Source organism: Pelobates fuscus, chromosome 3 (genome assembly GCF_036172605.1).
Source record: "Pelobates fuscus isolate aPelFus1 chromosome 3, aPelFus1.pri, whole genome shotgun sequence".
In the NCBI taxonomy this organism is placed as follows: Eukaryota; Metazoa; Chordata; class Amphibia; order Anura; family Pelobatidae; genus Pelobates; species Pelobates fuscus.
This window is the reverse complement of record NC_086319.1, coordinates 303421865-303438014: the sequence shown is the minus strand read 5'-3', so window position 1 is coordinate 303438014 and position 16150 is coordinate 303421865.

Here is a 16150-nt window from a genome sequence, read left to right as displayed (position 1 = left end):
GTTGCGGCCCATGCTGCTGGATTGGCTTGATTTAAAGCACGGGCTTCATCCTCCAGCGCTTTAATGGCCGCTTGGTTAATCCTTGTCCTTTCCTCATTATTGAACAATGTCATTAATAACTGCTGGCAATCAGCCCATGTCGGATTATGTGTCTGAACTATCGAGGTGAACAGATCGGTCATAGCTTGTGGTTTCTCAGTGTACGAGGAGTTGTGGGTCTTCCAATTCAAGAGATCGGTAGTCGTGAACGGGACATATACGAAGACTGGGTCAGCATATGCCATTTGCCCTGCGGCATCGAGATAGGCTGACCCAGGATTCAGACGAAGAGGCATCTGGTAATGTTTGAGTTGTTGGGTACCGGTCAGTTGTCTGGTTAGTATAGGGCTACGTGAAGGGGCGTCGGTTAGAGGTTCCAGTCGGGGGGTAATAAGGCATGAGGATGTGGGAGCTTGATTTTGGGAAAAGTTGGTAAATAGAATACTCCCAGCCGAGCTAGAAGAAGCTTGACCGGAAGTTTGAAGTGGTGCCAAATCAGGATATTCAGATCTAACGGGGGTTGGTTCTGGTTCCGGAAGGGGAGGTTTAATACGAGGGGGGGTGGATTCTGTACTGGAGGAGGAAGCGGAAGTGGATGGGGGCAATGAGGGAAGGGGTATAGAACTTCCTGCATTCGCGTCACCTCTTCCTATAGGGAAGTAAGGGGGCGGCAAAGGGATCTCGGACTCAGGGGGCGTGTCCAAAATGGGCCTAACCATAGTCCTAGTGGACAAACAAGTCCTGGCCACCATGAGGCGACATTGCTCCTCGTGGCATATCTGAATCCATCTTGGCGAGTCGTTTACGGCCTGTCTACAACAATCAATATATGGAAACTGTCCGTAAAGTTCAGGCCTACCTGCTACAGCCACGTGTACACGCTGTACCAGAGTTGGATCCAAACTACCACGTGGCGGCCATGCCGCAACCAAAGTAGGCCACTCCCTAGTGCACAAAGTGACCAAACGTACAGGAGACATTTTAACCCCAAAATCACATGTTTTAAATCCCTTTTTAAAATTCTTTACCATACAACCTAAGGGATCCAAAATCGTTGACTCCGACGCGCCCAAACTTATCAAGGGAACGTCGTTGACAACGAATACTATGCACGCGTTCTATTCAACAGTCACACCCGTTTCCTCTGGCAACAGCACCACGTGGTACGGTTACCAAGTGAAACGTACACAATAACACAATAAACACTCAGGGAATTCCCGTACACACACAGCTGTTACACCAGTCACTAAATAATCAATATTATGCCCTTTGGCGAAACTATTCAGTCACCCACGCTATAATTCTCTATATATGAATTACCCGTCTATAACACACCCCAGTAACATCGTCTTTTACAAATAGCGGTTACAGTACGGTTAGCATAAGTCAAAGCACAATTTAAGGTCACAATACAATTATTAGTGGTTATGGTGTTAGACATGCAATAGACGACAATGATTAGTACTTATATACAGTGTCAGTAAATATACAGGGTTATGGTACCGTGCGCTATGATACAGCAACACACTATTAACACTCTCGCTAGACGGCTGAGCTCGCGCTATCTAACAAGATATACACTTTACTAACAATCTTTAACACATATACAATCCCAACTAAACTATTGGCCAGTACCTTGAATGGACTACCTAAAACTATCTACATCCGTTTTGGTTAGCCACACTGCCCAAGCACCACATATAGCGAACTAGAGGGCGGAATTTACAACAGAACCCTCTTAGTCTATTTACTCTATCAAAAATCTAGTGGGTTCCAAATTTACACGCCTTCCCACTTAGCCAAGATAGGTTGAGATCTAGCGAACCGAATTTACACAGACGCCGCTTAGTCTCCCGGTCCCTCCGACCTAGCAAACAAAATATACACCCAAGAACGCTAGTCTAGACAAGACACCGGTGTCCGGCTAGGGCTATTTACACAGAACCCCGCCTGACTCCAAACCAAATCAAACGGTCTTACTAAAGAGCGTTCGATTGAGCGGTGCGCCTTCGCTCCTTCCCTCCGACAGAGGGGGCAGATTCCATACACAGATTTAAACCCCTTTTGGGCCTACCGCACAATCGGTATACCCCTAGTGGGTCTGCCGTCTAAAACAGCAGTTGTCTTACCTCCTCGTTCCTGAACCTGAGTTCACACTCATCGACGGGGACACCCCAGCACTTCTTACGTAGAGGCCGATGATCTCCTGGACAACAGACCAGTGGCGCCGAGACGAAGGGAGGTCCACGCAGAAGTTCAGGGGTGCAGCCGTAGAGAACGTGGGCAAAGATAGACCGTCTCACGCCTCTGCCTCTCAGCTACCGTTGAACGATGAGCTTCCCGGCCAATGCACCAAATGATACCGGAGAAACTGACGGAAGCCAAGCACAGAGAGATGGACACAGGTTTCTTCAGGAAGGAAGAGATTCTTTATTGGATCACCGATCGGGACTCAGAGGGACTAATGTCACCAAAATACAGCAAGTTCTGAGCCCCGGACAATAGTGCAGGCTCCCTATATAGGCACATAACTCCTCCCATATTAAGCTCCACCCGCACATTCTCTTGACCAATCAATATAAATAAGAATTAAGTTCCTGCTTGACCGCATGGCCTGTCCAGCACAATGGAGGAGGGGAATACTATATCCTGTATTCTTGCACATGCTCCGTACACTACTGATCGTATCTTGCCTCGTGCAACCAACTGATCGATACGTCAGCATATGCACGTACACATGCCACGTGGTAATCTCGGCCTACTACATTTATTTTTACCGAGATTCCACCACACTTCCATTAAAGGGAAACTCCAGTGCCAGAAAAACGATCCGTTTTTCTGGCACTGGAGGGTCCCTCTCCCTCCCACCCCCCAATCCCCAGTTACTGAAGGGGTGAAAACCCCTTCAGTGACTTACCTCGGACAGCGGCGATGTCCCTCGCCGCTGTCTCCGCCTCCGCAACGCTCCTCCTTGCGATTACGTCGGCCGGTGGGCGAGACTAATCTCGCCCACCGGCCGAGGAGACCTAATGCGCATGCGCGGAAATGCCGCGCATGCGCATTACGTCTCCCCATAGGAAAGCATTGAAAAATCATTTCAATGCTTTCCTATGGGGTTTTGAGCGACGCTGGAGGTCCTCACACAGCTTGAGGACGTCCAGCGACGCTCTAGCACAGGAAACCTGTGCTAGAAACTAGGAAGTGACCTCTAGTGGCTGTCTAGTAGACAGCCACTAGAGGTGGAGTTAACCCTGCAATGTAATTATTGCAGTTTATAAAAAAACTGCAATAATTACACTTGCAGGGTTAAGGGTAGTGGGAGTTGGCACCCAGACCACTCCAATGAGCAGAAGTGGTCTGGGTGCCTGGAGTGTCCCTTTAAAGGGACACTATAGTCATCAAAACAACTTTAGCTTAAAGGACCACTATAGTGCCAGGAAAACAGACTTGCTTTCCTGGCACTATATTGTCCTTAGGTCCCGCCCACCCTCAGGGCCCCCGTCCCACTGGGCTGAAACCCCTTCAACCACTTTCCTTAATCCAGCACCTCCCTCGGCGCTGGTGACCTGTCCTCCCCCTCCGACGTCAGCTAACGAGTGGAGCTGAATGCGCATGCGCGGTCAGAGCCGAACGCGCATTCAAACCATCCATAGGAAAGCATTACTCAATGCTTTCCTCTGGACATTCTGCGTGCTCAATGCAATTTTCAGGAAGACAGACACTAGAAGCTGGATTAACCCTGAAACTGCTATGTTTACAGCTGCAGGGTTAAAACCTAAGGGACCTGGCACCCAGACCACTTCATTGAGCTGAAGTGGTATGGGTGACTATAGTGGTCCTTTAATTAAGCAGTTTTGGTCTATAGATCATGCCCCTGCAGTCTTACTTCTCAGTTCTCAGACATTTATGAAATAAATCACTTTGTTTATGCAGCCCTAGTCACACCTCCCTGCATGTGACTTCCACAGCCTTCCTAAACACTTCCTGTAAATAGTCATCTAATGTTTGCAGTTCGTTTATTGCAAATACTATTTAATTTAGACGTTTTTATCTCCCGCTTTGTTAATACCTTGCTAGAATGTGCAGGAGCCTCCGGTGTGTGATTAACGTTCACTTTACAGAGCAGGAGATATAAACTTTTAAAGTAAGCAAGATCTGATTTATTACACACTAACACACACTCTGCATTCACTAAACTATGCACACACTCTGCATTCACTACACTAACATACACTCTGCATCAACTGTACACACAGCATCCACTATACAAACATCCTGTATTCACAGTACACACACTACATCCACCACAAATTGAAACACTCTGCATTCACTATACACAGACACTGCGTCTAATACACACACTACATCCACTACAGACACTGCATCCACTAGACACATTTCATCTAGTACACACAAACACTACATCCACTACACAAACACACACTACATCACTGTACACACACTACATCCACTACTCAAACACTCTCTGCATTCACTACACATTAACACTCTGCATTCACTATACACAGACACTGTGTCTAATACACACACTACATCCACTACAGACACTGCATCCACTAAACACATTTCATCTAGTACATACAAACACTACATTCACTACACAAACACACACTACATCACTGTACACACACTACATCCACTACTCAAACACTCTCTGCATTCACTACACATTAATACTCTGCATTCACTACACTAACACACACTCTGCATCCGCTACACACTAACACACCCTCTGCATTCACTACACATTAACACAGTGCATTTACTACACTAACACACACTCTGCATTCGCTACACACTAACACATTCTCTGCATTCACTACACATTAACACACACTCTGGATTCACTATACTGACACACACTCTGCATTAACTAAGCTATCCACACACTCTGGATTCACTATACTGACACACACTCTGCATTAACTGTACACACAGCATCCACTACTCAAACATCCTGTATTCACAGTACACACACTACATCCACCACAAATTGAAACACTCTGCATTCACTATACACAGACACTGCGTCTAATACACACACTACATCCACTACAGACACTGCATCCACTAAACACATTTCATCTAGTACATACAAACATTACATCCACTACACAAACACACACTACATCACTGTACAAACAGTATCTAATACACACAAACACTACATCCATTACACACATTCTAATTCACTTCCACTATACACACCACATTCAGTCCCGCATCATTGTCAGCGGACTAGGTAGGGCGTGGGCGGGCCCGGGAGGGAGGGAGTGGGGGCCCAGACCTTGTGCTTTGTCAGGGGCCCCAAAATTTCTGATGGCAGCCCTGCATATACCACATAAGTTTGGAATTACAGGTAGTCATAAAATCCAACAGTGGATCGTGAATAACTGTGCCTATTTAACTCTTACACTCTTTCCTTCAACCATACTCCCATGTAATAATATCCCTGATAGAGGGAGAATAAGAGAGAACTTTTTTCGATGTGTGTTAAACTGCCATAGGGGTTAGGTGCCACTGTGAACTAAGCAGTATGAGGGCATGGACCATGTAGCAACCTCCATTTTGAACTTTTTAGGGTAGGAAAACTTAGAAGAAGGACAGGACATTCTATGGAGGATCCTGGATTCTCCCCTGAGTGCTTTTCCCAAGTCGGAGGCTAGAGGTTGGATCCGCAGCCGTCTGTGGCCGCAACAATGGCATAGGAGGCAATTTTAGGGTACATAGGAGTTGCATGAGTTGTCTTCCACGCCTGACAGAACCAGCACTGAATCCTCGTGAGGCGATTAAAAACAAAAACTGCAAGTCATCAAAAGTTTTAATCAAGCTGTCCTCCATATTGACAAATAGGGTGGTTTCTAGAGCATACTAGGAGAGCAGCTTTGAAAGAGATATATTGGTGTTGCTTTGTCATCGCATGCATCCCCAATGTTCCAGCTACCTTGTTAGCAAAGTCCAGCAGGGTTTCCAGGCCCACAGTTTCCGGTGCCTCTTATATTTCTCTGGTGATGCCTCACCTCGAGCGAAGCTACTGTACGGGTGAGTCACTGGACCCGCTGGGAAATTTATTTAATTTGCAATTGAGTCTCCGCCAACTGGCCCTCTCATTCCCCTTCTCGGGATTTCACTTTTTTCACATTTGCACCGACTGCACGGAGGTCAAGGTGTAGTTTTCTTTAGTTGATGGTGGCATATCTGCGTATATTAGGCTGATGTGAGCCTTACGAGTGGGCTAATTTTCTATGCTTGTGTCCTATCTCAGTGTGGGGGGTTCTGAGTAATGTCAGTTCAGGTGAGTCTCGCTATTTTTGTGGCAAAAAAGGCTAATTATTAGTTGATAGAGCCATAGCACCTCTCAGACATGTCTAATCTGTTGCTCAGCTGACACCCCCTCTCCCCCCCCTCCTCCCCCCCCCCCCCATTTCCTTTTTGATCTATATTAAAGATTTAGCAATTGACATAATTATAATCTGGTTTAGTCCAGGCAAAGCCAAGGCACACATCTTCCAATAATATGTTCAACGACAGTAAAATATAACAATTATAACAATGATTGCCGGAAAGCCAATATAGAGGCACTTAGCTGGTGTTGTGGATTTCCACGACTGATTTTATTTGTCAGACCTCAAAAACACATATTGGTTAAATGTTCATCTTAAAAACACCCTAAACATGGAACTTACATCCATGGATTACATTTGTGCGGACGACATAAATGTAATCCACATATTGTTCTAAAAATCAGCAACAACTTCATATATTAAACTTAATATTTCCCTGATATCTGTGTCTGCTGGAGGTTGCATGTGCTCTCTGGGTACTCCTGCAATGCCAACGTGATAAAATATGGATGGCAAGTGAGTTGGGTCACCCTAGTGCACATGCATGCTAGTGCATTCACACACGCTACAAGCCAACCGGCCCTGTGTTTATGCAGAGTGCTAACAGAACACTCATTAGCATTACTCCACATGTTCTCTTTAGTATGAATTAGTATCTTCAAAGATGCACTAGAGCATTTTCTTCTTTAACTTTTCTTTTGAAATCACATTTTTTGAAGCCATGGTAGCTGGGTATATGTGCCAAATTAGAACAGCCCCACTTGTCCAGTGACCGTTGAGTCATGTAAAGTATTTCACATGTATGCCTGCAAGCTGATAGCACAAGTAAAAATAAAATCATGAAATAAAATAAAAATCTCCATTGTATTTGCTTGCAATTTAACTAGAAAAAATTTACAGAACAAGGGACATTTTTTTTTATGGTCCCACTATTCCATATTTGCAAGCCAATGTCCTTTATTTCTACATTTAATACATATGGTGATATAAAACAATTTTGTTCAAACTAAAATCAGGTTTTACTACTGTCCCACAATGGAAAATCAACATCATAATTCTTTATCTCGGTATAAAAATTTCCTTATACAGAATCCCAAGCCTTATAAATTAACGTGTATGATGACTGTAATGACCCACACACCCTTCGGCACGGCAAGGCATCACATCTTCTGTATTTATATATTTACAATTTCTGACCCAGTACCAGTAAAAAGGTGAATATGATGTGTCCGTTCAATCGGCTTGTCCCCATGATTGTTATTAAACAGATAGTTTAACACTTGATAGCTAACCTTTTAAATGCTTTCATAACCCCAGGGTAATACGCTTGCCATTCAAGAGACGAAATAACATGGTTAGATCTGTCTTAAATTGTATTCAGACATTATGGTCTTCATGAATGCTTTAAAGCCTCTGATTAATAGGAGCAGAACAGGAGATGGATGAGCTCTTCCCAGGAGACATTTCTGTGGTTTATTTATTTATATTTTATTTTTACCAGAGTTTGCTCACAGCAACTCTGAATAAATAGGAATTTAATTTATTTACATATCCATTTCAGCAGCATGAGTGATTGGAGCTTGTTGCAAAGCTGCGCTGTGGCCCTGCGTGAAAGTAGTTAAGCATTATGAAAAGAAAATGTCAGTTTATGTCATTTTAAGAATGCTCTTAGTTACAAGTCAAACACAAAATAAAACTTTATTGAGACTGTATAAAGGCAATAACTCCAACATTTCATATTGGAAATGTAGGTATTGCTTGAAACAGCTACTATCTTACAGCATGCCAAAGGACAATAGTGAAATGTAAAGGAGTACATGCATTGCTGGGATAGCAACGTTAGAAAGATACACAGGTTCTTTAACCCCTTAAGGACAGACGACGGATATATTCCGTCATGATTCCCTTTTATTCCAGAAGTTGTGTTATTAAGGGGTTAAACTACAACTCCCATAAGGCTATGCCAGCCAACTTTTAGCCAGCCCTGAGGCACAATGCTGACTTTTGCAACCTCAGCGTTAACAAGCATTCTGCAGTGTGCATTATTTAAGGGCTATAAAAAATACCTGAGATCTTAAAACTGGACACCATGCTTCAGTTTTTTTTTCCTTTTGATCAAATTAGCTAATTACTAAATTCCTAATGTTGCTTGAGCAGGACCCACATCGCTTTGTATGCACATTTGGGTAAATTTTCATCACTTTAACCCCTTAAGGACCAAACTTCTGGAATAAAAGAGAATCATGACATGTCACACATGTCATGTGTCCTTAAGGGGTTAAGGGACACTGTAGTTACCAAAACAACTTTATGTTAATGAAGTGAAGTGTCACTGCTCCATTTAATGCCATGTAGGAGTTAAATCACGTTGTTTCTGTTTATGCAGCCCTTGCCACACCTCCCCTGGCTGTGACTCACACAGCCTGCACGAAAACAAAATGGTTTAATTTTCAATCAGATGTAACTTAATTTAAAAGGTTTTTGATCTCATTCTCTGTAAATTAAACTTTAATTACATACAGGAGGCTCCTGAAAGGTCTGGCAAGCTATTAACAAGTTATTAACAGAAGATTATAAATTAATTTAAATAGAATTTGCAATAAAGGATGTATAAACATTAGCTGACTCCTTGCAGGAAGTGTTTAGGAAGGCTGTGTAAGTCACATGCAGGGAAGAGTGCTTAGGGCCATATAAGCAAAGTTATTTAACTCCTAAATGGCACAGATTTGAGCAGGAAAACAGCAGGGGCATGATCTATACACAAAAACTGCTCATTAAGTTAAAGTTGTTTTGGTGACTATAGTGTCTCTTTAATGCATGTTTTCTGCCTATCCATTGCAGAATATGCTAATATGTATAAAACAGAGCGGTGGTTTTACAGTTTTTTTTTAAACTTTATTTTCAATTATCAACTATACTTAACAATCCATGGCCTTGATTTAATATTTTTGGATAAACTGTAAAAATAAATGTTTACAAATATAAAAATCTGAAAAAGAGGGGGCGTGGCCGACCATGCAACAGACTAGATGTGCTTTTATGGAGCTCCGCTTCGATCCAGAGACTTTATATATAAAACGCAGCTAAACACAGCTGAAGGAGCCTTTCAACTGCCTCACCCCACCAGAGATTATGGGACGCAAACACCGCAAATCTCACGGGCCAACACCCCTACCCAGCGAGATATACAGCTTGCATTTGAGCGGCCTATGCCACCAGCGCCTCCCAAAATGGCGAGCCACAGGGACGTCACCTTGGAGGAATCATCGGAGGAAGAGGAGGAGGTGTCTACCTCTCCCAGAGACGGTGAATTACACCGGGCAGCGGAGTTCGATGACAACTCGTCCCCTGCAACAAAAGGGGACACAAAGCATATGCTCTTGGAGATGGCCAAATCTGGAAGTCCGACCTCCAGGAGAGACAGCGCGAAGTGGGAGCAATGAAGACACAGCTCAAGGAGGTGGAAAAGCGAGACAAGGCAAAGGAAATAAGGCTGCAAACTACAAAAACAACCGTGGCAGGGATTGCAATGCAGGTCCAGAGACTGAACCGCACGGTGGCATCCCTAGAGTCCCGACACAGACACCACAAACTATGGTTAAGGTGAATCACTGAAGAGGTACAGGAGGAAGCGCTCAACAGTTAATTGTAACCATAGGCTTAAGAGGGAGGAAAAACCCTGGCATGATAACCACTGCGTTCCGAGTCAGGAAACCATGCACAGCCCCAGAGGCAGCCCCAAAGGACACTATAATAGTTACAAGGGACATTGCTGTGCGATCGGCTATCATGGCCCGCTCTAGGGAGCTGGGGAATGCAAAGTTGGAAGGCGCCACCCTCACCTTCTTCAGCAACATCCCACTTGCCAGGCTTATGGAAAAACGAAAACTGGTGCTGGTCACCAAGAGGTTAAGAGAACACTCAATGCGGTACTGATGGGGAGCAGATGGAGCCCTGATTGTGACACGGATAAACTGTTCCGCAAGCTGAGCCGGGGAGAACCACCGACTGAAGCGGGATGGAGCATTGTGCGGAGAGACGGTGCAGGAGCCCTCAGGAGACGACAAATCGGGGGCCAGGCATAAGATTAACAAACTGGGAGTTCGGAGACTCTGAACAAAGCATGCCTACGGCACCTCTCACATACACTAGTAGCATAGGCCCTAACCCTATGGAATCCAGGCCCCCCAACCCATAGCTGCCACCCATGACAGTATACATGCCAAGTATACATGCCAACACACAGAGAGATGCAAGCCCCTTAGCCTTAGATAGTGATAACTACATGCATCAGCCACACACAGCAAGACACTTACAATAGCACTCACCCTAAGACGTGTCACCATACACAGAGCCATCACCCAGAGACAACAACTGTGATAAAATATATGTTATGTTAAAATATGTTATATTACTTTTATGTTATACCTTTTCAATCCCCATACCCTAACATGAATGTCTGCTATAATGCCAGAAATTCAATAAAATACAAAAAAATCTGAAAAAGATTTACCATATATAAAAATATATCCATATATAAAAAAATATAAAAATATTAAAATATTGTTTAAAATATAAAATAATTTTTAAAGTGTATCTAAAAATATTAAATAATTTGAAAATCTTATACAAATACCGTATATACTCGAGTATAAGTCGAGTTTTTCAGCACATTTTTTGTGCTGAAAAACCCCAACGCGACTTATACTCGAGTCAATGTCTGTATTATGGCAATTTACATTGCCATAATACAGACAGGGGGCTGTGTAGGAGGGGGGCTGGCAGGAAGCTCTTACTTACCTCTCCTGCAGCTCCTGTCAGCTCCCTCCTCCTCTGCGCCGGTCCGGTCAGCACCTCTGTCAGCTCCCAGTGTAAGTCTCGCGAGAGCTGCGGGGTCATAGTACGGATCTCGCGAGACTTACACTGGGACTTGCAGAGGGAGCTGACCGGACCGGCGCGGAGGAGAAGGGAGCTGACAGGAGCTGCAGGAGAGGTAAGCGCTCTCTGCCAGCCCCCCTCCACTGAACTGCCAATGCCACTGGACCACCAGGGAGTGAGAGCCCCCCTCCCTGGCCAGCTAACAAGCAGGGAGGGGGGACGAAAAAATAAATACAAATTTAATAAAATATTAATAATAATAAAAATAAATAATAAAACTTTTTTTACTAATAAAACAAAAAAATAATAATATTAAAATAATAATTTAAAAAATAATATTAAAAATGCCCACCCCCCACCAAGGCTCTCCATCACACTCTGCATCACACACTGCATCACACACTGCATCACACACACACACTGCATTCATACACACACACTGCATTCATACACACACACTGCATTCATACACACACACACTGCATTCATACACACACACACTGCATTCATACACACACACACTGCATTCATACACACACACTGCATTCATACACACACACACTGCATTCATACACACACTGCATTCATACACACACTGCATTCATACACACACTGCATTCATACACACTCTGCATTCATACACACTGCACTGTCAGGATATTTATATCGGTAGACATTTTGTGCTATGATAGAAATTAAAAGAGTATATTGCCTGAGTCACTCAGAACAGAACAGACTCCATTTTGGATTTCAAACTAACAAAGAGAGACATAATTGCCTTTTTGTAACTAAACACTAACCACATAGCCTGAGCTAAGGAATGCTTTGTATAAACAAACCAAGTGATAAGAAACGAGACAGGGGGATGGATGCTCTGCCTAGATGTTAATGGAATAGAAATAATTCTAAACCCAGACATTAGTGACAGAGAAGATTAGTAATTAATTTTACTTTCTACATTTTACAAGATTCCCATTGTAAGTGAAAGGTGAGACTAAGTTTCTAACTGTCATTTTAGAAATTACAGCAAGAATTGGAGACACACTGTCTGGGCAAAATCCAGAGAAACTCTTGAACTGACAAGTAAACTTAAAATTATGGCAGCCATAATGATAACCTAAATAACGTCAGAATAGCCACCAGGAAAAGTTAACTCTTTGCTGGATAGGAATGTTTAGTGGGATGATACTTAAATTGCTATCTGGAAGGTAACCACACCTCCAGTTTTCTATTTGGTCTATCACCTAGTGCTGAACAGAGAATTTTTCCCTTTAAAAAGTTAAGACAAAGGGAAGAGAGGGGCTAAGTCAAAGAATCGGGGGAAGTGAGCAGTGGAGGCGATCGTAAGAAGTCAGGATCGCAGGCTAAGAAAGAAAAGCAGAGTCAGAGCGAGAAATCCAAACAAGTTCCTGAGACTACCTACTCATATGATGAGAATATCTACCTAACTGGTAATTATACTGGTTTCATTTAATTAATCTAAATTAATTAAAATTTTCTAATAGCATTATATATGACTGGATAAATTACGATCAGATTTCGATATTTAGAAATCTTAGTTACTAAAGAATATATAGTTATACCATCCCATTCTGCAGGTGGGAAAAGAATAATTATATATTAATGTGGTTACAATAACATGTTAGCATATCGTGTTATTTATCCAGGTGTATTGATTTGCTCTAAAATAAGATAAAATATCTGTTTAGGCAAGTTAAAATGTCAGCTTGTAGAATTTAGTAGATTTCTCTTATTGGATGGTTCCAGGAAATGACTAGTTTAGGTGTTATTTTATTTAAAATTACATGAGAATATGTCTTAATTACCTAGGAGGTCTAGCCAGCATTGAAAGGGTTATTCTAACTGCTAGCTAAAGTTTTATGGCTCTTCGCTGGAAGCTTTCTCTGTGTGAAACTTTCACTTTCGTTCTCTGTGAAGTACCGTCATAAATCTTGTCTTGACAGCTAATGTTGTAGATTCTATACTGTGTCAGCCATTGGAATGTATTGCCGTTTGTATTGCATACTCATGTTATACTAAATATTCATTGATTATTATTGCGCATGTTACATATTATTATTATTTAAATTGTCACAATAAATTGTATCTATTTTTATAACAAATTGTGATTTTATTTATATGGAATACATTTCACTTACACGATAACGATCTTTGGGATCTGAAAATTGAAATAGTGGTCAATTCTTAACTGTTTACTATTATTATCCCATAAATATCCCCACAGCACTCATACACACACTGCATTTATACACACACTGCATTCATACACACACACTGCATTCATACACACACACACACTGCATTCATACACACTCTGCATTCACACACACTGCACTCATACACACACACACACTGCACTCATACACACACTGCACTCATACACACCTGCATTCATATACACAAGCTGCACTCATACACACACACACTGCACTCATACACACACACTGCATTCATACACACACACACTGCATTCATACACACACTGCACTCATTATATACACACACTGTAAATAAATATTAAATTAATATAATTTTAGGATCTAATTTTATTTAAAAATGTACCAGTAGCTGCTGCATTTCCCACCCTAGTCTTATACTCGAGTCAATAAGTTTTCCCAGTTTTTTGGGGTAAAATTAGGGGCCTTGGCTTATATTCGGGTCGGCTTATACTCAAGTATATACGGTAGTTTAAATCAAGGCCATGGTCCAAAAAACTAATTTGATGTAGAAATCCACACTGCTGTATTTAACGCTCTCCTGGAACTGACTGCGGCCATCTTGGCTCCCTGTCAACCTTTGTTTTAAACTCTGCCCTTTTCTGTCATTAAAAATAAAGCCAGCCAACCTGACATTTATCACAAAGAAAGGCGAAGAAACTCATTCAATCCATAGTGTGTCCTGGTAGGGCCAAGAATTAAGTGTATTTTCATATTAATTGCTAAATCTGTAATATACATTTAAAATAAAATGGAAAACGTTTAACCCCTAAAGGACCAAACTTCTGGAATAAAAGGGAATCATGACATGTCACACGTGTCATGTGTCCTTAAGGGGTTAAACAAGCTATAAGTGATTTTCATAGTTTTATTCAAAGGAGCTATTTTCAGAAAAGTGATGATTCCCCATTAAGTAACACTTAATGTATCACACATAGGCATCGATTTATTTCTATTGACTAAAACCTGTAGACTTTTTTTTAATTAACACCAGCCAAAATTCAAGCAGCTAAATACAATAAACGGGTCAGCTGCTTGAGAAAATGTGTATTGGAGGAACTTTATCAATCTTTTTAAATAAAACATTAAATAAAATCCTGTGGGGGTCAGTATGACTCTCAGATTATTACAATAGAGGTTTTCAACCAGGTTGGGAGCATGTCCACTATACAGTAAGATGGAAAAAAAGAAATATCCAGGCACACCTGATTTTTCTTCTAAAAGGCAGGCTTTTTATTTGAAACAAGAACGTGGAGACAACGTTTCAGCCCCTCTCTGAGCCTTTATCAAGTCCTGCCATGCAAGCTAATTCTTGGTGAAGCCCTCCATGCTTTTTGTCTCAAGGTAAGTATCTTTTTTGTTTTTGCAGGTATTCACGTTAATTCTTTCACACACACAGTTACACACACTGACACATGCACACACTGCTATTAGGGTGGGGGAGGCAGGATTCAAGTCAGGGTTAAGCTCGAAACAGTTTTGGGGGGTTTAATAATGTCATGTTCCCTCTCTTCTACATTTTATTATACCCACCACCCACTTACGAGTCCCCTCCCAACCCCCCCCCCTCCGATTTATTATAATTATAACTATAAAATATGATAAGCACATTTAATGGCCCCTATGTACCATTGAATCACAAAATCCTAAATTTCCAATGAAAAGTATAGGTTTTCGATGTAATATTCAAATCAATCTTTATCAGCTCTCCCAATAGGTTACATAGTTACATACTTACATAGTTACATAGCTGAAAAGAGACTTGCGTCCATCAAGTTCAGCCTTCCTCACATATGTTTTTTGCTGTTGATCCAAAAGAAGGCATAAAAAAAAATTATCCAAACAGTTAAATGGCTTATGAGGAGCCAAAAAAGTGCAGATAAATGTGATCAGCTGGGATTTAATCAAGGCCATAAAGTGAAGCCCCAAACACTGCAGTATAGCAGGATTGAGTATCGATGAATCACTTCAGCCCTTCCAGCTGAATTGAACCATTATTGATGATTTCATCATAACAGAATTGACACAGACTATCTTTATCAGACAGTGTGACAAGTGAACCTGCAGTGCTTGATAATAGAGACTATAGCTGTGGGGTAAAGGATGACAGAGTCATGCCCAACCTCCAAAGCCTGGCATGGATGACCCTTTTGGCACCACTGAATTGACACAGGATCCGCACTGTTAGTGCTATGGAGATTAGTGGGGCACGGTTTACCAATACCTATAACTCATTGTTTAAAGCTTTCCAATGCATGCAATGCATGCTCACACTATAAACATATTTGGACAGATGATGAGGATGTTAAACTTCCTTATTATGGGGGGTGGCCTTAGGGTGCCATTAATCATCAGGTAACTGTTAAACTGCTTGTAAATTATTTCACACCATCCGAAGTGACAGCATCCATAACCTTTGAGCACCATAACCAGTAAAATAATTCCTTTAATAACCTGAAAAATACATTCAAAGTTGAACTTATATAACGTATATCCTTAAAAATAAATATCTTCCTAACCTTTTGCGCATCTCATCTAGAAACTACCCGAAAGCTTTTTTACCGATGGTACATGGTCCCCACCCGTTTAGCTACTATAGACCCGAAAGCTTCTGGCGTTTGCTGGCGCTGT